Raw genomic sequence first — 10,210 nt, forward strand, 5'->3', positions numbered from 1 at the left:
TACACACACACGTAAATACTCCCTATTCATATGTGGCCCACACGTAAAAACAAACACTACACACAGTCACTAATTACTCTTATTAATTATTATGTGTTTCAGCGAGGCTGAAAATTGTATTATTTTTTATATATTTTAAAATTGTTAAATCCCTCATTTGTGGACATTTTCTCTGTTCCCCGTGCTCATGAGCGGCAAATAAAATTCCAGATTTCTATCATGATCGTGTTTCGACATGAAACTTTGCTGCTCTCCCTTCCCTAGTCCCTCCTCCTCTTCTCCCCCCCCCCCAGGGGTGAGTCACCATTTTCGCGCGCTTTCATCGAGAGGACATGACGTGGCTATCTGGTGACCCCTCCGCCTCCAATCGGAAGGCCGGAAAGTTGAAGGTCCAGAGAAAAGTTGACGAAGACGAGGCTTCCTTTTTTTTTGGGGGACTGAGAGATGTTGAGCCTGAAGCTGCGTGGCCCCCTCGCCACCTACTCCCCCGTAAGTCCGAACAATCCTCCTGCCCACGACTGAAGAAAAGCTCCCCTCCCTCAACCATCCGGGAGGAAGTTGCGAAAGCCGGTATCGCCATGGATCAGCGACAGGGCCGTGGCCTTACTACCTGCCAATATGCCGAGCTCCAGTTCCAGACATTACCAATAAACGACTGAAAAGAGCGACACATCCCGACGAACGGTATCAGCCAGCCACCGGAACATCAGCATGGATCAACAACCCGTGGCGAGCTCTAGTATCTAGATCTCACCAGTGAAGACGGAAAATTCGGCACTTCATCTATGAGCGACCTGTCATCTCAGCCACCACCATGGATCCGTCCGTATCGCTCCAGTGAGTGACACCTGCCTTCCGTCTTCCTGAGACCATTCGCATTCCACCCGAGAACGAGCTGAGGTCTTCATCCTCCGAGGGACAGTTCGGTAAAGTACTCTAAATTTACCTATCTTTCGGATACCCCCCCCCCCACTTTTTGCTGTCTCCGTCATCTGACGATAATGTCCAATCCTGGATATCCGCTCAGGGATGCCGCCGTTCGCGGTGTGTCCATGTACAGCTATTAATATCTCTGTAATATTCATATTATTCGTTCCAAAAGGGGCCCCTAGAACTAACGGTTCATTTTTTTTAGAATTAAATTCTTAATTATTGAAATGTTGTCTTGCTTGATTCACTGTATCCTGTCATTTGTTGAGATGGCTTTTCTTTTTTATTTTTGGTAATAATATAATCTCAGAAACTATAAAAGAACCTGGGTGGTTATTCACCCCCTTTCCCCCTCTTATCACGGCATTCCTCTATTTAAATTAAGTAACGGTAAACTTAATGCACTAAGAGTTAAAAATCTAAATATACCATATAACACTATGCATAAATGGGGAAGTGCCTTTCCCCGATGAGTTTGCTTCTTTAGTTTTTTTTTCCTACCATATTCGTAGTAAGCATTTAGTTTTAGATACCATTAATAAGTCGATAATAATCTGCACTGAAAGCTACTACTTTGTGTGTCCTACGAACTTCATTTTCAGGTAGCAGCACCACCTTGCCTCCTTCTAGCTGTTGCTCGTCTTCCTGCCATCTCTCTCTCGGTAAGATATGAGCGCCCTCTGACGCTTTTGTTTTAATATTTTATTTCATATTGACAGAATTAACTGCCTTATTATACACCCTTAAATGTATTTATGTGAGCATTCCCTACATTTTCAAATGTTTAATATTATATCAAATATATTACCTTTAGCAACAGTTAGCTATTATTATTATATGTAGTCTGAAAAGAAAACATTTAAATATTTTTTTGTTTATCTTAATTCTATCAAAATTGTCTAAAAATTATCTAATTTGAATATTCAAAATAATTTTCAAAAATTATCAACAAGGTTTTATAGATGGCGCACACTGACATAAAATACAGTACAGTGACATCTAGGAATGCATATAGAAATCCTAAATTTTTTCAAAGTTTTGCAAAACTTTTCGAATTTGAATGTTAAAAATGATTTTGTAAAAATTTTTAACAAGATTTTATAGATGGCGTCCACTGACAAAAGAAACCATACACTACACTCAAACCTGTTTTTCTGCGGTGGATAGGGACCGCATAAAAAAAATCGCACAAAACTTCACGAGTAGCTATAAAAATGTTTTTCGCAACACATTTTAAAAAATTTTTTTTTGTGGGGTGGATAGGGACCGCATAAAAAAAGTCTCACGTAGAAAATAACTCAAAATCTTAAGAAATAACTAGAAATTGCTTTTTTAAACGAAATCAAGACACGAGGCTGGGCAGCTACTTGGAATCTCGCCAAACCTTTTGGAATCTGATTTAGAAAATACACATGCGAACATTTTTAAATATTTTATTTACATATGTACTTATTTTACACATACAAAACTGTTCAAAATGTATAATCATTATCCTTCGTAGTCTGACAATACGCGAATTTTCTTGTGGTAAACAAAATCACTTTCGTCACTTGAAGGTACTACCTCGCACTCGTTTAGAGTTGACTTTTTTTCAGTTACCCAATAGTCGGTGATCAGTTTTTGCGACGACTGTTGTTTCACTAGACGCTTGTATATGTCTCGGTAGCCAGATATACAAGATTGAAGCTCCTTTTGAAATTTTGAAGTTCTTTCAGAATTGGCATCGATTGCAAGAAAATGACCTTCTAATTTACTGCAAAGTTGGAGTCCTGCATAGATTTTATCTGCTGTCATATGATCGGGTTCTTCTTGCCCATCAGTAATATCTGTTACGTAATTTATAATGTCATCATCCCTTACGGTTTCATCCTGAATCATTTCGACAAGTTCATTTTCACTGAAAGTATTAAAACCTCCGCCGATGCCATGTGCTAGCGTAACGATGTGATGAAATATCAAAAATCGAAAAAACTAAATGGCCGATCAAACCTACTAATTTTTTTTTATTGATAACTTTGTCAGTTATGTTCTAATTTGATTGAAATTTTCATAAATCGCATAAAAAAAATCGCACAAAAACAGGTTTGAGTGTACCTTTCTTTTACAATAAATATAGCCCAAGATATCGCCATCGTTCGGTTAAAAGTTGCGCGTACTGTACACTGTTTTTATTTGTGCTTTGGTTTATTTTATTCAAATTTTCGAGTTAGGGTTTTTAAGTGTTTTAAGACTTTCCAGACTTACGTTTTTTGTTTCAGATTACGCCTAACTGAAGATCCTTCCTGGCTTAATTAAATGAACTTGGTGTTACAAAAAAGTGTTGTGTACACAGCATTTTTAGTAACTTTCAAGCAATTTGGACTATAAAATGGTGAACAAATATGTCAAAAAGCTACCACATAAGCCCTACGCTTTAACTTTTATGTTTGGGAAATCCCTATTGTGTTTATTAGAGAGTGGTTTAAGCATAAAATACGGGTTTGCGCGAAAATCACCCGAATACTCATTTTCAAAAGTTAGCAGTTGTGAGAAAGTATACATGAAACTAGGAATGAGAATACCGAACACAAGAAATAAAGCGTCTCAAACTAATGCGACATTTTCTCCATACAACTACATGAGATAAAATTAAGCCCCTTTCGGAGCTTCCAAAAATTCCTCAAGCTCATTAAGTTGCTCCTCTCCACGGTAATCTTTAGTAAAAGGCGAAAGATTATCTCGATGTTTGAAGAGAAGCCAGAGCATACCAAACGGTGAAGTAGAAATTATACATACGTAATTACCTTTTTAAAATTTTAATTGACAATATATTCACAAATTTCTGTAAATAATAATGCTTTATTTAATATTTTTATACATCAATTTATCGTGAGAATGAAGTTTAGGAATTTTACTCAGTGTTCAGTCAAATCATAACTGTCAACTTTTATTAGGAACATATGGCTGGTATATTCTCCCTAGATGGCAGCACATTACATATATCTAAAGGGCATTGAAATAGCTCAATCATTTCTAGGCTAGGCTAGATTTAAATTTTTGCCCCTATGCTCAGTCCCTCCGGCCCTATGAAAAAAAAAAATATATATATGAATACAAGGCCACACAACTGACGAAATGCCCAATGAGATGGCTGAGAAAAAGATGCTCATAAGAAATATGGATATATATTTGTAGTAATCGTAAAGTATGTATGTATCTGTAAATAGGGAATTTTTACAGTCCTGGAGGCTAAATCAAGTATTCTCTTCAGAAATAATACGGCTATCCACAGGACAAACAAAGAGACCCTCTTCCCATTGTAACTGCAGAGACCTTGAATTGAATGGCCACATCACCCGGCAGAGGGACTTCTAGAAACACAAGTTTTGTTGGAAGAAGGCAACACTAAATCATGCCAGGGACTCAAGGACGTGGGGGGGGGGGAGACTTGGTGGGTCTGGTCCTCCCCCCTCCCCGAAATGTGAGAGAATGACCGGAAAAAGGGAAAAACATGGCCAAATCCATTGTTCTGTCACTTTGGTTCCCCCCCCCCCCGAACGAAATTTCTGGCTACGCCCCTTCAAGGACTCATCCAGATCTATATACACAGATGGATCAAAAATGGAGGGAGGAGTGGCTTCTGCATTCATTATTATTCAGGATAACCTGGTGACTTACAGATGGTCATGTAAATTACACGACAACAATTCTATTTTCCAGACCGAATTGTTTGCTCTTCTCATGGCATGTAATAAAGCCATTGAATTCTGCCAAAAAGTGGTGATATTCTGTGACTCCAAGGCTTCCCGTTCGTGATCCGCTGTCCAAACATTCTATGGCAAAAAACATCAGGAATATTCTGCTCCAGAATTGCAATATAGAGCTTAAACGAGTCAAGGCCCATGAAGGAAATTCTGGAAATGAATTAGCGGACAAGACTGCAGAAGACGCCACACAGCGATCCCATACTGATTTCTCACTTTTTCTTCCGAAATCTTGGGCGAAGAGAGGGTCAATGGGAGATCTTATGGAAAGATGGCAGCATAAATGAAAAAACAGTAAAGACCGTAATGTCTTTGACATTATACCGCAAGTATCTCTCAAACCCAGGAAATGGACCAAAGAGCTGGTACGTTACTTCATAGAGCATGGCCTCTTTCCCACCTGAGCTATAGTCGGTTTCAGATAAAGATAAAGGCCTCTTTCCCGCATACTTGAGCAGATTTCTTTGAAAAACCAACAAATGCCACCTCGTTGGGATTTTGCCTGTTGTGGCGTTGTATTTGTATTTGTAAATGTAGAAAAGTGGGCAACCCATATCACTATACGCTACGGACTGTCAGCTCACCAAGGAACATCATATAGCAACTCAACCTTCAGAAGACATAGTTTCCTGGAAGAAAATAATACTTAAAAATACTTCCCCTACGAGCCAAACTATCAAATATTAAGTTTTTCGTTGCTGGAATCAGTACCAACTGACTATGTTAATGTGCAAACCCCTGATACGAGTTCAGATTCCGATCCAGATTTCGACCCGAGAGAAGAATAATTCGCACATAAACGTTAGAATTTATTAATACTGTATATAAGCATTTGTAAATGAATGTTATAATGTAACTGTAGCATTGTATTGTTGGTCACTGATGTTCATAATGATTCCCTCTGCCCCCCCCCCTCCCATCTGTATATAATATGTATATAATATATATATATATATCTCGGAAAAACATGTCATATCTACCTCCATCTCTTTTCTATAATATTGCTCTGAATTGTACATACAGATGGGCATTGAAGTTCATAATTATTTCCTCTGCCATCCGTATTATATCTCATGGAGGAATGTTATTGCTACGTAGTATCTAATCGATGTAAATCTGTTATCTGTATCAATGTAATATCGGATATCCTACCTTTTGCTCCGTGTCATATTGACGAACATTGACGTTCATTGATGTTTTCCGCTGTCGTAATTTTCAGATTTTTGTAGCAATATTGTCATATAATATGTTCCCACCCGGAGAAGTGATGTCGGACGTCACTTTGTGCTGGCTTTTCTGATTGCTCTGGGGGTTGGTTACTGCTGTTGCAACCTCTGCGTGGTAGCTCTCCCAGCCTGGATGCTGGAAAGGCTTTTCCAGCATGATTTCTTAACAGCTTATATCCCCCTCTGGGGACAGAGTGGGAGTCAGGGGCGTAGCCAGAAATTTCGTTCGGGGGGGACCACTTTCATTGTGGGGGGGGGACGAAAGTGACAGAACAATGGATTTGGCCATCTTTTTCCCTTTTTTCGGTCATTTTCTCACATTTCGGGGCCCCCCCCCCCCAAGGTGGTGGTGGTATATCCACAATGTATGTTGTAAGCAGTGTATGTTGGACAGATGTAAATATATATAGACGTGAACGGGCCAGATTTTAAGGATTATACAACTTTATGTCACACCCACGGTGTGTGTTACATCCGGAGTATGTTATAAGTGTGCTCGACTGTATTTACTTAGAACCGAAACTGGCATCCCTTTCGGGACCAACTGAGAGAATATCAGCCGAAGGCAAAGCAGTTTGAAAGTTTTAATGTAGCTTTGGAAGCAGGTTGCAGATTCGATTCCAGCTAGTAATTGGATTTTTTTTTTTTTCTTCATCTTCGTGTGTTTTCCATCGTATATTCTCACGTTTTTATATTAATTCTTTTGTGTTGTTCTTTGAGACTGGTGTACTCTCAACCACCGGGCCGCTGGCTGATGCCAGGCCCTGACATTAATCGACCCGGGCCACAGGGCCGTCTTAAGAGCATCATGGGGCCCCTAGGCCAAGTGATTTTTCTGAGGCCCTGCTTCGCAAATTCTCGAAAAATTCAACTACTTCTCATTTTCCTGAGGCCACTCTTCCCTTGAGGCCCCCGGGTCATGCCCGGGTAGGCCCATGCGTTAAGACGGCACTGACCAGCATCAGAGTTTTCCCCCATGCCCAGCCCTATGGGCCTATTGTAGGAATACGGACGGGCCAGATAGGCCTATGAAGAGGCTCCTATCTTGAAGCTTCCAGGGTGGACCCATGAATTAAGTCGGCCACTGTTTCGCTTTGGGATTTCTTGCCATATGGATCAATGATCGTTGACACTATTTTACTCACTAGATGTCACTGCATCAATTTTTTACTAAGTGAGGTTTCCTCCCATCTGAAATGGTTGAATTACAGTTGTGGAAGATCATTGAAAAATTAAATTATCATTTTTCACTGAATTTCAGTTTTTCGGTAATTTTTTGAAACAAACAAAAAAATGTATTTCATCTTTTCTCTAGCTCAACAAAGTAGGGGGGGGGGGGGTCACCCTCCATGAATTAAGATCGAGAGCCTGATTCTACCCCGCAACGGGTACCCACCTCACTCACGGATTGGATGCTTGCGCCATCTAAAAACGTGAATAAAAACTATAAAATCAGAAGGAAGTTTCATAGAATGGCTTTTTTATGATTACATAATCTAAATATCGAGTATTTCGCAGATAAAATGATTATATAATTCATCATTTTATAATTTAATTAAAAACGTAAACAAAAATTGTCTTAAATTTCATCGGTTGATTGGTCGTTGAATTAAAAATGTTACACTATATAATAAAATTGGTGCAACCCATGTAATGGAAGCGTGTGTTTCTGGCGCAGCTGTTCGTGATCGCTTACGTTTGGCCGATCTGATCAGTGTTGGCTGCCGTTCGTTAAACGCACAAAATTCTCGCCAGCTCTCCTCCGGTCTCTTAGTTTACCGGCTGTTCGTAGAGCGTAACTGCATCTCAAAACTCGTGTACCGAGAAGCTCCTTGGCCAAGTTTGTTGGCGAACTAACTCGGAGCGGATCGGTGCCGCTGGGTATATTTGGCGCTTTCTCCTTCTCGATCTCTTTGTAAAAAATGAGGGGGGAGTGGCTATTCACTCTGTTCTCTTTCGAAACGCTTCCATTCAGCGGCACTGCACGTCGCAGTTTGCCCTTCTTTTGTTGTTGTGTTTCTCTTCCTTTTTGGAAAACTAGTTTTTTTTTAATGGTTTCACATGGAAAGGGACCGTTCAAGTGTAACGTCAGCAAATTTTTAGCCATTTTTTGATCCCCTCGCCCCCTACCTCCTAACGCATATTGGTGGAATCAGAAACGTACGGGGGGGGGCATAGGGGGCTCGTGTACCTCCCTCCCCCAGACGAAAAAAAAAAAATTTTTAAATTAAAATTTCTGAAGAAAATACCTTTGCATGTTATTATAATCAATTTCTGTTAATTTCAATGCTATTTGAAGGGTAAGAACTCAAAATTTCTCTTTTAAGAAATTCGTTGCGACCCACCCTTTAAGCCATATATGGTGAACCATTGACCAGCAGACCAAATGGATTCCTGAAGCTTATCTGATGTGGCTTAAACCCCTCAAACCCAATTTTGTAAAAATCAACTAAGCGGCACTTTTACATTTTGCTTAAATGACCCGTGGCACAATTCCAGAGCATTCAAGTGGCCCGTGGTACATTTTCAGATCACTGAAGTAGGCCCGTGGGACACGTTCAAAGATCATTTAAGTAACCCGCAGCACAGTTCCAGAACACTTAAACGATCCGTGGCACATTTAGAGATCCCTTGAGTGACATGTGACACAATTTTAGAGTACTTAAGCGGCCCCCCAATGCAATTCTACATCACTCAAGTTACCCGCGGAACATTCCCAGATTACTTAAGTGATTCTTGGCATAATTACGGATCACTTGAGTGATGCGCGGCACAGTTCCAGAGCACTTAAGCTGCCCGGACACATTTCCAGAGCACTTGAACGATCCGACATGATCAAAGTGGCTCTGTAGGGGACTTATCAATAGGGAAAACGTTAGCTCAGGTTCCCAATAGCTATCGAAAGGTTTTTTCTGTTTTTGAGCACAGAGTAAGATGCCATTAAGAATATTTCATATCTTCGTACAGGGTGGTTGATGACGTAAGCATCATCCAAACCCCCTCTCCCCCCTTGTCATCAAAAGTCAGCAAATCGGAAACCCCACCCCTCGATGCTGACGTAATATTTGAATGACCCCAAACAGAGAAAATGGTTTTTTTATCTCATAGAAGCAAGTTTTCTTTTTTTGTTTTTGTTTTTTTTTGTTCCACGTGACCCGAATTGGGCCCTTAACGTAAGGCAGAAACATATAACCATGCCCCCCCCCCCACATCCTGAAGCAGGGCCCCTGAACCAAACTTTTCATGGGGCCTCTCCATAGTTAATTTATAGCGTGAAAACAAAAAGCAAAAAATAATGAGAATGTCCCGGGCCCCAGGGTTGGAGCCCTGTCAGCCCCACCGATGTGGGCGGACCACGCGTACAACTTCATGACGTTTGTGCAGCGTGACGCATCTGCTTTTCGGTCGGCTTCATATTTATATCTTGTCATATTAATTTCTGTGATAATTTATCATTTGAGATAAAATAAAGAGAATATGGTATATTTTTGGCTATTTAAATCAATAAAATAATGATAATTTATATTCTGATTATTTTTGCAAAAAAAAGAAAAAACGATAATTATATGCATATGTATACAGGGCCGCATAAAGATACCTTGTAAGCCGGGTCAAGCACGCATTTTGGTGCCCCCGTTGAATCAAAGAAAAACGTTGTTGTATATCGGGGTTGAGATTTACGCAAACATTCGCACGGGGCCTTCTAAAAAACTTCGATGAATCGAGAGATCCGTTAAACCGGGGTCCGTCCAATGAAAAAATTATATATAATGCATTTTATAAAAATATATATTTGCTGTATTTTTTTAACACGCAAGGGCAGCTGTCCCGGGAGGCAAAATTTAGGGAACGGTAGTTTTAGGGGGAAACAAAGAACACCGTTATGGAATTATGGAATTTGAAAGTTATGGGGGCAAGAAAAAAAATTTTGTCCTGGGCGGCTGAATCATGTTTGCCCCGGGCGGCAAAAATGCTAGTTATGGCCCTGTATAAGTGTACGATAAAAGCATTCAAGCACCGGAAAAATGTATAGAATATCTACAAAAAAAAAAAAAACGCGGCGTGCGACGAATCTGGACTCCTCATAAAACGCTAGCGTGACACTATCACGTTTGTTGTTTCTTTCGCTGGATTCTCAAATTATCTATTTCATTTACTCTCAAATTATTTCTTTCATTTACTCTCAAATTATTTCTTTCATTTACTCTCAAATTATTTCTTTCATTTACTCTCAAATTATTTCTTTCATTTACTCTCAAATTATTTCTTTCATTTACTCTCAAATTATTTCTTTCATTTACTCTCAAATTA

The 10,210-nt window shown here is 39.8% G+C and overlaps 1 non-coding gene across 1 annotated transcript; it reads right to left on the reverse strand.

The window, feature by feature from the left end:
* Positions 1-3,560: 3,560 nt before the first annotated feature.
* LOC149068099 (U5 spliceosomal RNA) lies at positions 3,561-3,675 on the reverse strand. Its single transcript, XR_016195250.1, has one exon. It is a non-coding gene; the product is annotated as a U5 spliceosomal RNA (small nuclear RNA).
* Between the last annotated feature and the right edge of the window lie 6,535 nt (positions 3,676-10,210).

Source organism: Pholcus phalangioides, unplaced genomic scaffold (genome assembly GCF_987345545.1).
Source record: "Pholcus phalangioides strain wild (caught in Gottingen) unplaced genomic scaffold, Ppha-v1.0 ptg000027l_1, whole genome shotgun sequence".
Taxonomy (NCBI): domain Eukaryota; kingdom Metazoa; phylum Arthropoda; class Arachnida; order Araneae; family Pholcidae; genus Pholcus; species Pholcus phalangioides.